The following is a 15015-nucleotide window of genomic DNA, read 5'->3' as shown; positions in this document are numbered from 1 at the left end:
GCAGACTCCGGTTCACCCTGCACCATAATTAACCATGATGTGTGGAAAAAAAATTCAAAAGCAAGTTAGGAGGGTGCATGGAAGAACCGGATATAACTCTAAAAACCTTCACAGGAGAACCAATTGATCTTATGGTTTTTAGATAACTAAATTTTACATTCAAGGAAAAGTAACAAGTAGTAAATTATATGTAGTTGCCACAGGCCCATCAGTGCTTGGGTGGAAAGACCAGGGTAAACTTGGCATCACCCTTAACCCCAATAGATCAGAACCCGTACTTGCATCGCAACTGGACAAGATCAAAACACAGGTAACTCTCAAATCGCCACTACAACCATTAAGAAAAACAAAACATGCCATGGGAGAGAGTAGGAATAGAGATAAGGGGCCTCATGCTATTTAATGAAGAACAAGTAAACATATTGGTCCTAATAGATTACTTCTCGAGGTGGCCAGAAATAAAGGTATGCAAGAGGGTGGATGCGAGTGATGTGGTCAGCTTCATGGACGGTGTATTCACGAGAGAAGGTGTACCGAAAACAATAGTTAGTGATAACGCATGGCAATTCTCTACTGACATTTTTTTAAAGTACATTGAGAGAAACAGAATAACCCACAAAACTACATCTGTTTATCACCCGGCTGTAAATGGAGCCGTGGAACAATTTAAAAGGGTGATAAAAGAGACCATTCAATTAGCTAACAAAAATAGAGTGTGTTGGAGGAAGGAAGCAAACAAAATGATATGGGAATACAGGATAACACCTGGGAAGAATACTCTGGTAAGCCCATTCGAAAGGATGAGAGGAAGGACTCCTATTTCCAAGAACAACATGGGTTGGCTAAAGACGACAAGGAGAACAGAATGGTCAGATGAAATGATCAGAAAAAGAATTCAGAAGGCACACAGTATGCACAAGGAGAAATTTGACAGTAAACATAAGTGCAAGGAAAGAAAAGTAAAAGAAGGAGACAGAGTGAGATTAAAAAAAAAGGACAAATGGTAAAGGAACAGAAAAAGTTCACAGATCCGCTAATATTGGAAAAAGTAATTTTAAACTCTGCACTCCTTAGCGATGGTAAGATCTGGCATGCCTCCTCCATTGCCGTTTGTAATAGTACAGATGTGATTCCTAACAAAGATGAGAGAAAACACAAGGAGGAGAAGGAAAATTACATTGAATTAGGCAACCACGGCTGGTTGTGCGAAGAAACTGAGAAATCTGGCGAAGTAGAAGAAATCATATCAAGACCAATTAGTAGCAATGCTAGCAGAGAGGAAAATAACAATGAACATATTGAGTCCATTGGAGAGTATAGAGACCTTAGCTCTTCTGACTTGGAGATGTCACCTGCCTCTAATGTAACTACATCTTCAAGAGAAAAACAGGACGGAGAGGAAGGTATGAGTGAAAATAGTGATTACATCACTAAAAGAGTAGGTAGCCCTGTACTCTCAGAAGATTGTCAAGTGGCAGAAGAGGAAGATGTGCCGTAAAAGAAATTACGGAAGAAGGAGCATGCACCAGCAAAGGCGGGCGCAAGTGGGCCAAGCCTAGCAAGTATAAAGACTTTATGTGCGACTAGTCATTCTGGTGTTTTTTTCTTACTGTGCCAACTTTATTCTTAGGGAAGGAGATGTGTTGTGCTCTAGAGTTAGCACCTCCTGCCTTCTCACCCCTTTCTCCCTCTCCCTTGCTGGACCCCTCCTTTACATGATGTCACCAGCTGGAATGTTGACAGCTGGAAGTTCCACAGTGACAGTTGAGTAGCCACCCATCTGTCACATGTCATTCGCTCCTACGCTTCCACACTGTCTACTCCTGTTAATGGTGTGTTGTCCATATGACTTAAAAAAAGATATATGTTGAATGTATATGCTTCCGGATGATATTACTTTGTAACATAACGTGATGAGAAATATGGTGTAGTCAAAGTAGAAAGAAGTAGATATGCATATACTTAATATAAATAGTGTCCTTTTTTAGGTGCTGTTTTAGAACATTTACCATACATGTTTCCTAAAATTAATCACATGAATAGTTTGAAAGATGTGCATTATAGTAGAATCAAGTGTGCTGATATAGGGCAAACGTTTCAGGTATGTTTCTTTAATGATTCTTCCTCTAGGGATTGCTTTACATGACTGAAACATTAGAAAGCTGTCTACCTTAATAGAATGTTTAGCGAATATTATAGCAGATGTAGTAGCAGATATTTATGAAGAGGTGCTTGCTATAAGAAGTATGTTTATTCAAAATTGAATGGTTTTAGATATGCTTTAGGCAAAGGAAGTGGCTATTTATAAGGCAATTGCGACTCAGTTCTACACATATGTGCAGGATAATTATTTGAAAATGAATAGGCATACTACAAATTAGACCAACAGGGCGCGTGGACAGCACAACATGACGTAGATGCACATGAGGGAACGCTCCTGATCGAGAGACCAAATAAAGTTATACAATGCTGGTTCCCCACTGATAGCTTCACTTAAGAGTAATTGGTAGAGTTCACATGGAAATGTGAGGGTCCTGATTAGATAATATCAGAATTAGAAGATTTGGAAGAAAGCCACATGATGTATTTCTGCATTAAACTAGTCTACCTCATAATGGGATATGAATTGCAACCAACAATCTGTATCATTCAAATGCATAGTGTGGGCCATACCAGTAAGGATCTAGGCATTTGACCATGAGAATGGGCCAGATGACTAGAAACTATTGAATTTGATGAGTGTGCGTTGCAGCTTTACCAAGACGTCTCTCAGGCAATCCTGACGAGGGGAAGAACAATGTTGGAAGTCACAATGGAACTACAGAACAAGCAAATATAGTACAGGTGGCACTACCATTTTGATCTAGCTTGTACATCAAATGGGAAAGCAGGAAAAATTAGAATGGTGAATGAAGGCAAAGAACTTCTAGAGGTACTGTCAGGCAATGGAACTCCTCACAATGACAATGTGACCTCGATGGACAGGACTGATTGCTGGTAGACAAAATGAAGACAGGCAAGGAGAGGATATATAACATAAGAGTTAAGCAGAACATAAGTAGCCATCTAAACACCCACTTAAAATTCATGGAGTCATTGAAATACTGAAGCACGAGGCAAGATGGCGCTGCTTAGGACGGCCATTTGCAATGAAGCAGTGGGGATGCTGGTAGAGTCCTGATAACGGACAGAAACGCCGCTGCAAGGAACCCTACACCGCCACACATAATCACTTGGAAAGGATGAACTAATCGGCATATTGTAAAAATAGAAATCAAGAAATTAAGAGGCTAAAAACGGCAAAAGAGCGGCGCGGAGTGACCCATGTTTCTGCCCCTTACCTGCCGCGGACCCATTGGACGGCTGCTGCGGGAGCTGACGCTTGCAGTCAGAGTGCTCACGTCCGGAAGCAGAGCTTGCACAGGGAGGCGGAGACTAGAGCTGCGGAGTTCGCGGAGTTCGAGGCGCGAGTCAGAGTTTGCAGCTGAAGCGGCTGAGACACCTGAATCAGCAGGAGCCGTACGAGGTGATCAGAGGATACGAAATCGGATGCGCAGCGGCATGGCCCCCAAATTGAAATCAGGATCCAAGGCTGCTCTAAAAAGGAAAGCGGTGGCTGAGGCGGTAGCTGAACCCGAGGAGGAGGAAAGCCAGCAGAAGAAACAGTCACCCCCGGTAAGGAAACAGCACCAGGGGTCGGCAAAAACTAAGCAGACTGGCACTCCTATCGCAGATATCTTTGCTAAATTAGGCAAAGAAAAGGGTCTAAAAACGAAAGACATTTCAGAGGATGGGGCCAGGAAAAGTATCAGAAAATGCCGTTGTGGTAGCTGAGGCCGTAGGGGAGGGGCTTGTGGGAGTACCCCCTCCCTCACAGGGCTCAGCTTATGACCCCCTCCAGACCCCAGAAGACACCGATGAGCAACTCAAAGACTTAGAAAAAACGCTGCAAGGAGTTGAAATAACTCAAGAAGTAGCTGTAACGACAAAAATGTTAGATTCAGGAAATCTTGGGGATTCCGTAACAAAAGGCACAGAGGAATTACCCAAATTACAGCTGGAATCAGCAGGAACACAGGAGCCTGTGTTAACAAATAATGCTGTAAGCTCTGACTCGGATAGACTGAGGGAGAAAGAAAAGGTCCAAAGCGAGTGCTTTTTCTCTGTATCAGAAGGAGGCGAGTGGTCGGACGATGATAGCTCTGTACGGGACGGGAGTAATTCAGACTCGGAAAGCGAACCAGAGCATGTGCATGAGCCACGAATAACTGCGGCGAAACTGCCCGCTGGTATTAAAACGCAGGAGCTCTGCTGGGATCACTCCTCAGCCATGCCTTTAATCAGGAGCCCACACAGAGAAGCCACGCAGATGTCACTCTTAAAGGTGATCCACCAGGGGATCATTGCGCATAGAGAAGAAACTAGACAGGACAATCGCAAGGCACAGGCTGCTGTTAAAAAGATGCAGGGGGCTTTTAGGAAAATGTCCAAAGTGTGTGTCAACTTAGGTGATCGAGTATCCAACCTTGAGGAAAGAGTAGTCTCAACAGAGACGGAGGCGGCTGCCGCCACTAGCAAGGCAGACGCCCAAAATGCTCAAATAACGGATATCCAATGGAAGTTGGAGGATTTGGAGAACAGACAGAGGCGTAATAACCTCCGGATCTTGGGTGTGCCAGAGGGGGCCGAAGGGGCCGATGCGAGAGCGTTTATCATCAAGCTCTTTGAAAAAGCATTTTCAGATCTGCTAGGCTGGAACTGGTCAGATGAAATTCAGCGGGCTCACCGCACCCCGTTTAGATTGCGCAAGCACTCAACGGAAAGTGACAAACCAAGAGCTATATTAATCTTCCTAGGTAACTTTGTGTTGAGACAGGCGATATCAGAGAGGGCAAGACCGGGCTCAAAAAGGCCTGTTGAAAGGATATCATTCTTTGTTCATCCCGACTTCTGCCATATAACTGTGGAGAGGCGATGGAGACTGAGACAGCTGATAAAACCTTTTCAACATAAGAGGATGCAAGCATATCTGATTAACCCGGCTCAAATGAAAATTATAAATGGTGGAAAGACCCTGTTTTTTGCATCTGAAATCAAGGCCAAAGAATATTTAGACTCTTTCGGGGTCTGATATCGCTCAACTGTACTTTCTAATCTCCGGGATGTTTAATAGAAGTTGATTTACTTGATAAGTAGTCTATTTAATATTGCGAATCATGGCTGTCAGGGGTGTGGTTCTTATGTGGCTCTTAGGTATTTAATAGTTGTTTTCATATTCAGGGTTTGGTATACACTTATGGTTTAGTTTGTCAATCTCCACTGCTTCAATTGCGTTCCATCATGCGTACAGATCAGATCTGAGCACCTCACCAGTGTGAGTGTGTGGGTGGGGGAGGGGAGCCGGGGGGGGAAGGTTGGGCTGGGGAGGGTGGGGGAGCGAGGGGTGGGAGGGGTTGAAGGGGGGAAACAAATTTAAAATGAGATGTTATGGTGCAACAAGGTATTTGGTTTCAATCGGAGGCTTTCATTGACAACAATGGATACGTTTTGGACAGCTGTTCTCTCGTGTTGGAGAAGTTTTATTCAAGATTATGTCATGCATTAAAATTTGCACCCTCAATATTGGGGGGCTTAATGACTGGAGAAAGCGCCAAAGACTGGGTCATTTTGTTAAATTCAATAATATCGATATCCTGTGTCAAAAAGAGACCCATCTCCTCTGGGAAAAAATAAATCTATTGAACTTAGGGGGATATGAGTTATTGGCCTGCTCCTCACAGACTTCATCAGTTAGGGGGTCGCCATTCTGACTAAACAAACTCTAGGAGGGGCCAAGAGATTCAAGGTTGATAGTTGAGGGAGATGGTTATTAGCTGAGCTGACTCTGGGATATACGATTTGCACAGTATACGGCTCAAATCATGATGAACCGGATGTGTTCGATCTATTAGAGGGGGATCTGGCAAATTGGCCAACACCGGTTATCATGTGTGAGGACCTGAATATTTCAGTTGACTGGAATAAGATAGGCAGCTATTCAGGGCGCAAACCCAGGGTGCTCAGGGCCTTGGTCTCACTTACAGGGTCACATGGGTTGAAGGATGTCTGGAATGCTAAGGAACCTACTGACCCGTGCTTTACTTATTTTTCTTACCCATGTCAGATATATTCTAAGCTGGATTATTTTTTGCTATCAGCAGAGAAACTTAGCAAAGTAAATATATGTAAGCTACCTAAATCGATATCAGATCATAACCCGCTGATTTTAACCTGTGAAGTAGATAGGGTTGAGAGAAAAGAAACAAGCTGGTCATTTGAGAAAAAACTTCTTTCGGATGACAGGTTTGTTCGGCATCTCAGACAATGGGCAAAGGAGTTTTATGAGGCAAACCGCTACAGTACGTCCCGCAATGGAGTTTGGGAAGCCTTCAAGGCCTCTTTAAGGGGTGAAACAATAAGCTGCTCAGCCCGACTAAGGAAAGAAGACAAGAGGAGGATTGAGACTTTGATAAGGGAGCTGGCAGTGGCAGAAGAACAGCATATTAAGGAAATTGGGCAGGGGATAGATGGCCAGGCAAGTTTAAATAGAATGGCCACTATAAAAGCCGATCTTCAGGAAGTAGTGTCACAGAAGGAGACCAGAGAATATCAGTCCTCTAGGGCAAAATGCTATGAGACGGGTGAGCAGGCAGGAAGGGTATTGGCACTCCGGATCAGGCAGGAGAGGTCCAAAAATTCGATTGCTAGCATACAGGAAGATGGTATCGAATATACTGAGCCAAAGGATATTTTAAGAGTTTTTCAAACTTTTTATCAAAAACTGTATGATGTGGAGGGTGGGACGCATGCTCAAACCCCAGAATTCGAGGATGATGGTCCTGCGCTAGATAGTTGTAGTAGGGAGACTCTGGAACGGGACCTGACCCTGTCTGAGATTAGAATGGCGTTGCGGGATCTGGCAGCTGGTAAAGCTGCAGGTCCCGACGGAATCCCCCTAGAGGTATATAAATGCTTAAAGGAAGAGATTGCCCCAATCCTCCTGGATCTATTTAATGGCATAATATGCACAGGCATGATCCCAGATTCCTGGAAGGAGACAAATATTGTTATATTCCATAAAAAGGGTAAAATTAAAACCAACCCAGGCTCATATCGCCCAATTTCGCTTATAAACGCAGATACGAAATTATATTCCAAGATCTGGGCAAAAAGATTGCGGGGGATCATTGGCCGACTCGTCTCCCCATGGCAGCATGGGTTTGTGCCAGGTAGAGGCACTACGGATCATATAAGATGCGCTATCACATTGTTTGATGCCCATGCTGCCAGGGGCGGAGAGATGGCCATGATCCTCCTCGACGAGGAGAAAGCTTTTGACCGCGTGGTCTGGTAGTTTCTGTGCAGCATTCTGGCAGGAAGAGGTTTTGGGAACAAGAGTATGAGAGCTATCAAGGCGATGTACAGAGACCCAATGGCAAGGGTTACGGTCATGGGTCAACGATCGTAGGAAATATTAATCAAAAGAGGTATTCAACAAGGCTGCCCCTGCTCTCCGATCTTGTTCTCACTGTATATCGATCCGCTCATTCAAAAAGTCTTGGCTTCGGAACAGATCACTCCAGTAGTACTTAATGGATATACTACTAAACTATTGGAATACGCCAACGATCTGGCAATTATAACCACAGATCCTCAATAAGCAATGGTTAAGCTTTCTCAATTGGCCAAGGCCTTTGGTGGTCATTCAGGCTATCGCCTGAATGAGGAAAAAAAACAGATAATCTGTACGAATAACATTACCAAAGTTGACCAAAGATATATGGAATCAGCAGTATATTTGGGTGTTAAGGTGAACGCTAATGTGGATAAGATCATCGCTGATAACTACTTACCCCTGATAGACCTGATTGAAAAGGATCTGAAAAGGATTGATGTCCTGCATTTATCATTGATAGGCAGGGTATATGTGCTTAAAATGACTATGTTTCCTAAGATCCTCTATCTACTTCGCGCTATCCCTTTGCTACTAGAAGAGGGGATGATCAGGAAAATAGAAACAGTATTTATTCGATTCATCTGGCAATATGGGAAAATTAGACGATCGATTGCTCATATGTCACTACCACTGGCGAGGGGTGGTTTGGCGATACCCAACCTCAGGCTGTATCACTGCATGTGTTTATTGGTGCAAATGAACATATTGTTTCAGCATGACCCTGTAATATCAGAATCCCAGCCCGCTTATCTTCGAGCTCTTATTGGGAAGAAAGGCTGTGGGTATATTAATGTGTGAAGTTGATTGCAGGTATTACAAGAGAGCCAGATTTAAGACACTGATGGGGGTTTGGGGGACATGGAAGTCTGTTATGAAATATTTGAACATCCCAAAAATCAACTGCGATATTGATCTTTGGAACTGTAACCTCTTCCCTAATATAGGCCAAAATAGAAATAGTCTACTTTGGAAGGAGCAGGGTGTAAAGTGCCTAGGGGTTGTTATGGAATGTAATGATATTCTGGGTTTTGATAGACTACAACAGAAATTTGGTATCCCAGCAAGCCAATGGCAATTATATTGCCAAATTTTCCAAACACTTCGTTCAATTAGGCCCAGAATTTCTCTCTCTTTGTTGAATCCTATAGTTGATTACATGAGAAAGGGGGGCAGGAAAATTAGAATAGGGTATAATTTCCTACTACAAGAGCTTGGGGACGATATGGAAAAAACTGAAACTACTTTGGCTCAGAAAATTGGCGATCCAGATGTGGACTTAGATCTGGCCTTAGTTCTGAACAAAAAAAATCTTTCGTTCCTCAAATCTGAGGGCCCAACATTATAAAACCCTTTTTAATATATACTATACCCCTGCCAAATTGTTTAGTTGGGGAGTAAGAGACAACAACAGCTGCCCTAGGTGTAATATGAGTCCAGCAGATCTACTTCATATGTTTTTCCACAGCCCGAAGTTGGCTCCAGTCCTTAGGGAGATACAGCTGTTTCTGGAGGGGCTGCTAGAACAAAACATCGTTCCATCCCCTACTGTGGTTTTATTAGGTACTGACGGCAAGCTGAGGACAGACGGGGGCCCGGAAGCCCTGGTTTTTATCTCAGTAGCTGTACTGCGGATACTAATTTCTGCTGGTTGGAAGGATACTACTGTACCCACCTTTCAGATGTGGCTAATTAGACTTTTAGGAATGCATAATATAGAAGAGTGCTTGTATGATTTTAAGGGAAAGAAAAGCCGGGAAATTGGCAGAAAGATCTGGGCCCCCGTCAGGAAATGGAGGGAATCTAGACGATGATGTAGGAAAAAGTTAAGAGGAAACGCGCATATGAATCAGCCATTTCAGTGCACACATTTATTGATTTTGTCTTGCTATGAATTTTTTAACACTTTGTGTCTTTTAATATTTGCTATTTATTGTTGTTAATGTATTTATTCTGATTATGCAACTGTGAAATATGTGTTTTGATTTTTGTTGCATACCTCACTCATCGTAACATCTCAATAAAGATATTTATGAAATACTGAAGCACACACATGCACTAATGAAACAATCAGGCTGTACTCATGCACTCATGTAATTATGTAGAAAATACCATTGTAGTAAACCTATCACCCATATTGTCTAAAGACCACATATTCCTCAGTAAACGTGTAAACACATGGGTTTGTGGTTGATACATCAGTACTCCCTGAATGATTGAATGAGTGCATAGGTAGTGCCTAGGTTGTTTGCGAGGATACAAGTAGTGCCTTGATAATTCCTTGACTATGTCGTAACTCCATGAGACATTCCATATCTGCACACTTACTGTCTGCGTGTTTGCATGAGTATACCTTAAGTATCTGGGTGTTTGGATGAGTGTATGAGTAGAGTCTGAATGACTCAACAGGTGTGTGACTAATGATTCAATAAATGCATACATACTGGTAGAATGATTAATTGAGTGCAACGCTAGTACCTGGATAATTGCAAGGGTGCATAGGTAGAATACAGATGATTTATGCATTGCATGGATAGTGCATACATGATCCGTTTAAGCCCATGCATTGCTCCTAGCTCTTTGGATGAGTGGATGAATAGTGTTTCAGTGATTTGATACAGCCTATTTCTTTTTCACTGACTGGCAAGGTAGTGCCTGGATGCTTGCCTAACCACATGGAAGGTACCTGGAGAATTGGATAAGTGCATCAGTAGTGCCTACCTAATTAGATGAGTGTATGACTATTGTCTGAGTGACTGCATGATTCCATTGTTAAAGCTTGAGAGATTGGATAAAAGAAAGTATACTGTTGGGGTAATTGTTTTAGTGCAAGACTATTGGCTCAATACCTAAATGACTGCATAGGTACTGGTTGAGTGATAGGTTCACTACAATTGTACTGTACATATTTACATTAGTGCATGAGTAGAGCCTGAGCATTATAATCAGGGTACATGTGTACCTCCATATTTCAATGACTCCATGGGTTGTACGTGGGTCTTTAGATGTCTGCATATGTTCTGTACAAATATTATAATGATTTTATAGTTACAGCCTTGCTAATTGCATAAGTTACATTAGCTTCGTACCTATGGGCCTGTATGAAAAAAAGAAAAAAGCCAGCATTAGAAGTAGATACTGGATGTAAATTACTTAACAAGAGATTAAACCATGGAAATGGACAATTTTTATTGCTTTAATTTTCAAATTGTTATTATGGATACAATGAACTATTGTATTTTTAACCTTAAAACGAAATTGTATATTGGAAATCGGTTTTATATATGTACTTTTATGATCATTTCTTTTCTGATCGAATAAAGGATTTGACTATGACTATGCTATTAGATGCAACAGTTGTCACTATATCTTTGACTCATTGGTTATCTCCTTCTGTCAGTATCAAACTACCTGTTTTACTGTATAGATGGTTTTCTTCTGAGCCATGTGTCAGTGAAATCTAGGGATCGCACCTGATATATAATTGCATACATGGCCCTCTAGAAACATACCTTGATTTGTTACTGAGCATGCACATGCATCAGTAAGTTTCTAAAATTGAAAACAACATTTAAAAAATGTTCAAAGCACAAAACCTTTTGCGAGTTGCATACCTCCATAATTTCTTAAATACTTCTTCTGCTATAAGCAGATATTCAGCATATCTCAAACAAAAGTTACACTCGGTATTGAGCTAGCACAAGAATTCTCAAGGCATTCTCCGCTATTAATCCTTCTCAATTTCAAACATATCATGTTTAAAGAAGAAAATACTACCCTCATCATATACATGAAATGTTCATCAGCCTCACTGAACATAGATCCCTATGTAAACATATATGCAATTTCTTAATAGATGTGCACCATCAAGCCTTTGTTCCCAAAATATATAGCTCTCTGCATCTTTAACCAAACTCAAAAGTCCCACTGTATTTTTAACTATATGCAAGCACAAACACAATATCTCACCAACTAAGCATGTGCAAAGTGGTCATATAAGTTAAAAACCACATTGAAAAACACTTCCCAATGCATACCTAACAAGTATTACTTCTTTGTAATTCATATACAGACGAACAACGTGTTCTCATCTTTTATTTATCACAACACTATTCCTGTTTAATAATGTTACTAAAAGTACTACAACTTCCAGAATGCAAATGACAGATGTATCTATTATGCACATGATTTTTAGACATTTAAAACATTTTTAGTTAATCTTTGCAACTTTCCACAAGACTATACTGTTCTTTCTCAATAAAATACACAATGTGATAAACAAGCACTAATTCATTTCACAAAACATTCACCTCTAACCTCTTAAATACATACCCTCTAATACATACAGTTTATCTGATATTTTTTCTCAGCACTGTGATACTCCTTTGAATTAAACTCCCATATACATTTCTAATGCACATTTTAAAAAATAATTACAAAGTTACATACATACCACTAAACTCAGCTTGTAAATTATACTGTTGTTTTAACTCTTTCTGCACAGTTTTGACACAGTGACGTTTGTAAAAACAAAGCAGAAAAATTGTACACCACTCTCACACAAAGCAACTCTAAAATGACAAGCTCTTTTCCTATCTACTCTATCATCATGAGAAAAGTAGCAAATGAAATCATGGCTTTCATTTCAGACTACTGCATCTCAACTTGTGAATGGTTAGCATCTATTAACACTTTCCCTCTCTTTCAAAACGAGGTTACTGTTGGCTCATTTTAGTGATGGTTTTGAGATCATCCCAGAGCAATCGCAAAGAAAATTGGAGTTCAAACCTATATCTAACTTAATTTTTCTGAAATTAAAGTACTATACAACAGTTTATTACATTATCCTGAGTTAAAATTAAAACTTGCCATTACGTATATTGTGTTATCACTCCTCAACTTTAAAAAATATTCTCTCTCTTTAACACCCTTCCCCCCAATACAGTCTTAGCTCCGTATACCTAGCAATCCAGTGGAACCAGTAGGTCACAAGTTCACAGCACATTCTAGAGGGAACATGCTGCTTCCAAATAGGATACAGCAGGTGTTCTTTACTCCACATATCCACGTCTGTATTTTATTTATTTTCTTAAACAACAGCCAATAATAAGACTTCTTGCTACATTAATTGCTGCAGTGTGTGAATAAAACATAAGTTTTCATCACTAAAAGTGCCAGCACTGTCATTTCTGACCTGGAATTGCAGTTCCTGAGCGAGGTTGCATATTCTGTTGTTGTTATATATATATATTGAGAACAAGCTCCTTTAGAACAATTCTGCTTGCACGAACCTTTGGTGCTATGGCTCGTCATTGAACGGAGAACGTCGGGGAAGTGGTCTGTGCCTGTAGTAATCCGCCTTGCCATTGGCGGTCAGGAACTGGACTTAGATTGTATGCAGAGAAACTTGAAGTTTACTGTGATAAGTCCTTTTATGATTTTTAGGGACTGAGGTTTACATTTTGCGAATTTGCACATTATTCCTCTGTTTACAAACTATTGCATAATTTGCACATTTCATACTTGCACTTTACTGCGAAATTTGCACCAGTACCTACAATGCTTGTTTTGCACATGCAACATTAGTATTAACTCGCACATTACTCTGGTTGGTCATTGCATTTATGCTTTTATAAAATATTTATTTATCAGCACATTATGAATTGTACATATTCATGCTCAGGAGACTGTAAATAATATGGATTCAACATGAATTGTTTTTTTATCCATCTGATTTTAACACACTAATGTGGGTTTTAATGTTAGGAGGACAGACTATGTATGTCCATAGCTTGTAGTGTGTCCTTGCCTTCTATTATCACATGGTATGGTTTTAAAAAACGTAATGACAGAAAAAAAACGGTGGAAAAAACGTATTTAAATGGTGTACGGTTCATTACCTGACGATCTGTGAGCAAGAGCGGATGCCCGAAACGCATCAGATTTGGTGACTCTTAAATACATTTTTGCCGAAAATACGTGGGATTTGCGTGGTCTCTACTATCGCGGTGGCGGTGTGGCGTGAGACTGCTGCTGTTGCTTCCAATTTCGGAAGGTGATTGCTTCAGAGGCAAATCCACTCCCTACAAGTTGGCTGTAGCATTCAATCAACTTATCTTCGCTTTCTACTAAGGACATTTTCCAGCGACAGCCCCCGCATGCATACGGATCGAGTAACTCACAGTGAGAGGAACAAGCAGTGACGCCGTTGTGACATTGGATGGCGTTTACTGCAAATGGCTTTTGGCGGTAAGTGATCCAGATACGATTGCGGTGGGGAGGAGTGGTAAGACTCTGGAAGCAAATTCAGTTTGAGTGTCAACCGCGTTTGTATATACTTTGCAATTTAGAGTTCACTATTGACATGTCAGCTGAAATTCTACGAGGTAGAGAGGCGGCGGCGTATGCACTGTACTCTAATCTCCCAAAAGTGGTCTCCAATTCGGGAGCTAATAATAAAAATACACCAAGCGAACAGAACAATACTAATGAGGGCCCGATACGGTCTGCACTAAAGCACCTTGAGAAGTGCATGCACCAGGAAATGACTAAATGGTGGGAACATAAATCGCTCACCAAATACATTGAGGAGGGGTGTGTTCCGCGGGGTCTCCGCATATTACTAGCTCCTAGCTATGACAATCCGAATCCTGATATGTTGAGGGAATGGGGCCATAGCAACCTGGAAGCATCTGCTAAATTGGTTCAAATCCTAGTTAAGTATGCGTCCATCGATAGGGATCTATTGATGAAGGAGATCGACGAGATTAATGAATTACTGGCTAAATTTGAACCCAATGGCACTATCACCAAAACACGCAAGGAGATCCAAGAAAGACTGTCTAAACAAGAAGAGAAAATAAAAGCGCGAAAAATATATAAATTCGCCCGTGACAAGGAGGACTATGCACAGGGGCGGATTTATACTTTCGCTCGCAAATTTGAAAACGCAAAAAAAATCCAAATTTGCACAGCAGACGAAACAGGCAAAACCTATATATCAACCTGGAGCCTCAACATCGGCTGCGTTGGAACCGAATGTGGAAACCAGTGATGATGAATCACTAACGAGTGGCCCATCGTCGGATGATGGTGGCTTTGCAGTAATGGACCCAAATTCCAGGATTCTCGACTTGGGAGAAGAAGTGGATTTTTTAGTGTCGGACCGGCTACAGACACTCAGACCCTGGATTCAGCAGCAGAAAAAAGGTCAAGATGTAACAAAAGGAGGGGCGAGCGTCGGAAAAAGCAAAAAATCGCCCAAAAAAACAAAGAGGCAATACTGGCGCAAAAAACGATAGAAGACAATGCCATTATCAATCTGTCAACAACGACCCTCACCAAGGCTGAAAAACAACTGCTTAGCCTCGGCTTGAACTATTGCCCAGTCTCAGATTTCAACTATACCAAGACCCGAGTTGACATTTATTGTTATATTAGAAAACTGAAACTGAAGAAGTTTTTCAGCATTAAGCAGACCCCCCCAGGATATAGCGGCATGTATTAGCAAATTTAGCGGCACA

The sequence above is a fragment of the Lissotriton vulgaris genome, chromosome 2_1 (genome assembly GCF_964263255.1).
Source record: "Lissotriton vulgaris chromosome 2_1, aLisVul1.2, whole genome shotgun sequence".
Taxonomy (NCBI): domain Eukaryota; kingdom Metazoa; phylum Chordata; class Amphibia; order Caudata; family Salamandridae; genus Lissotriton; species Lissotriton vulgaris.
This window is presented reverse-complemented; position numbering follows the sequence as displayed.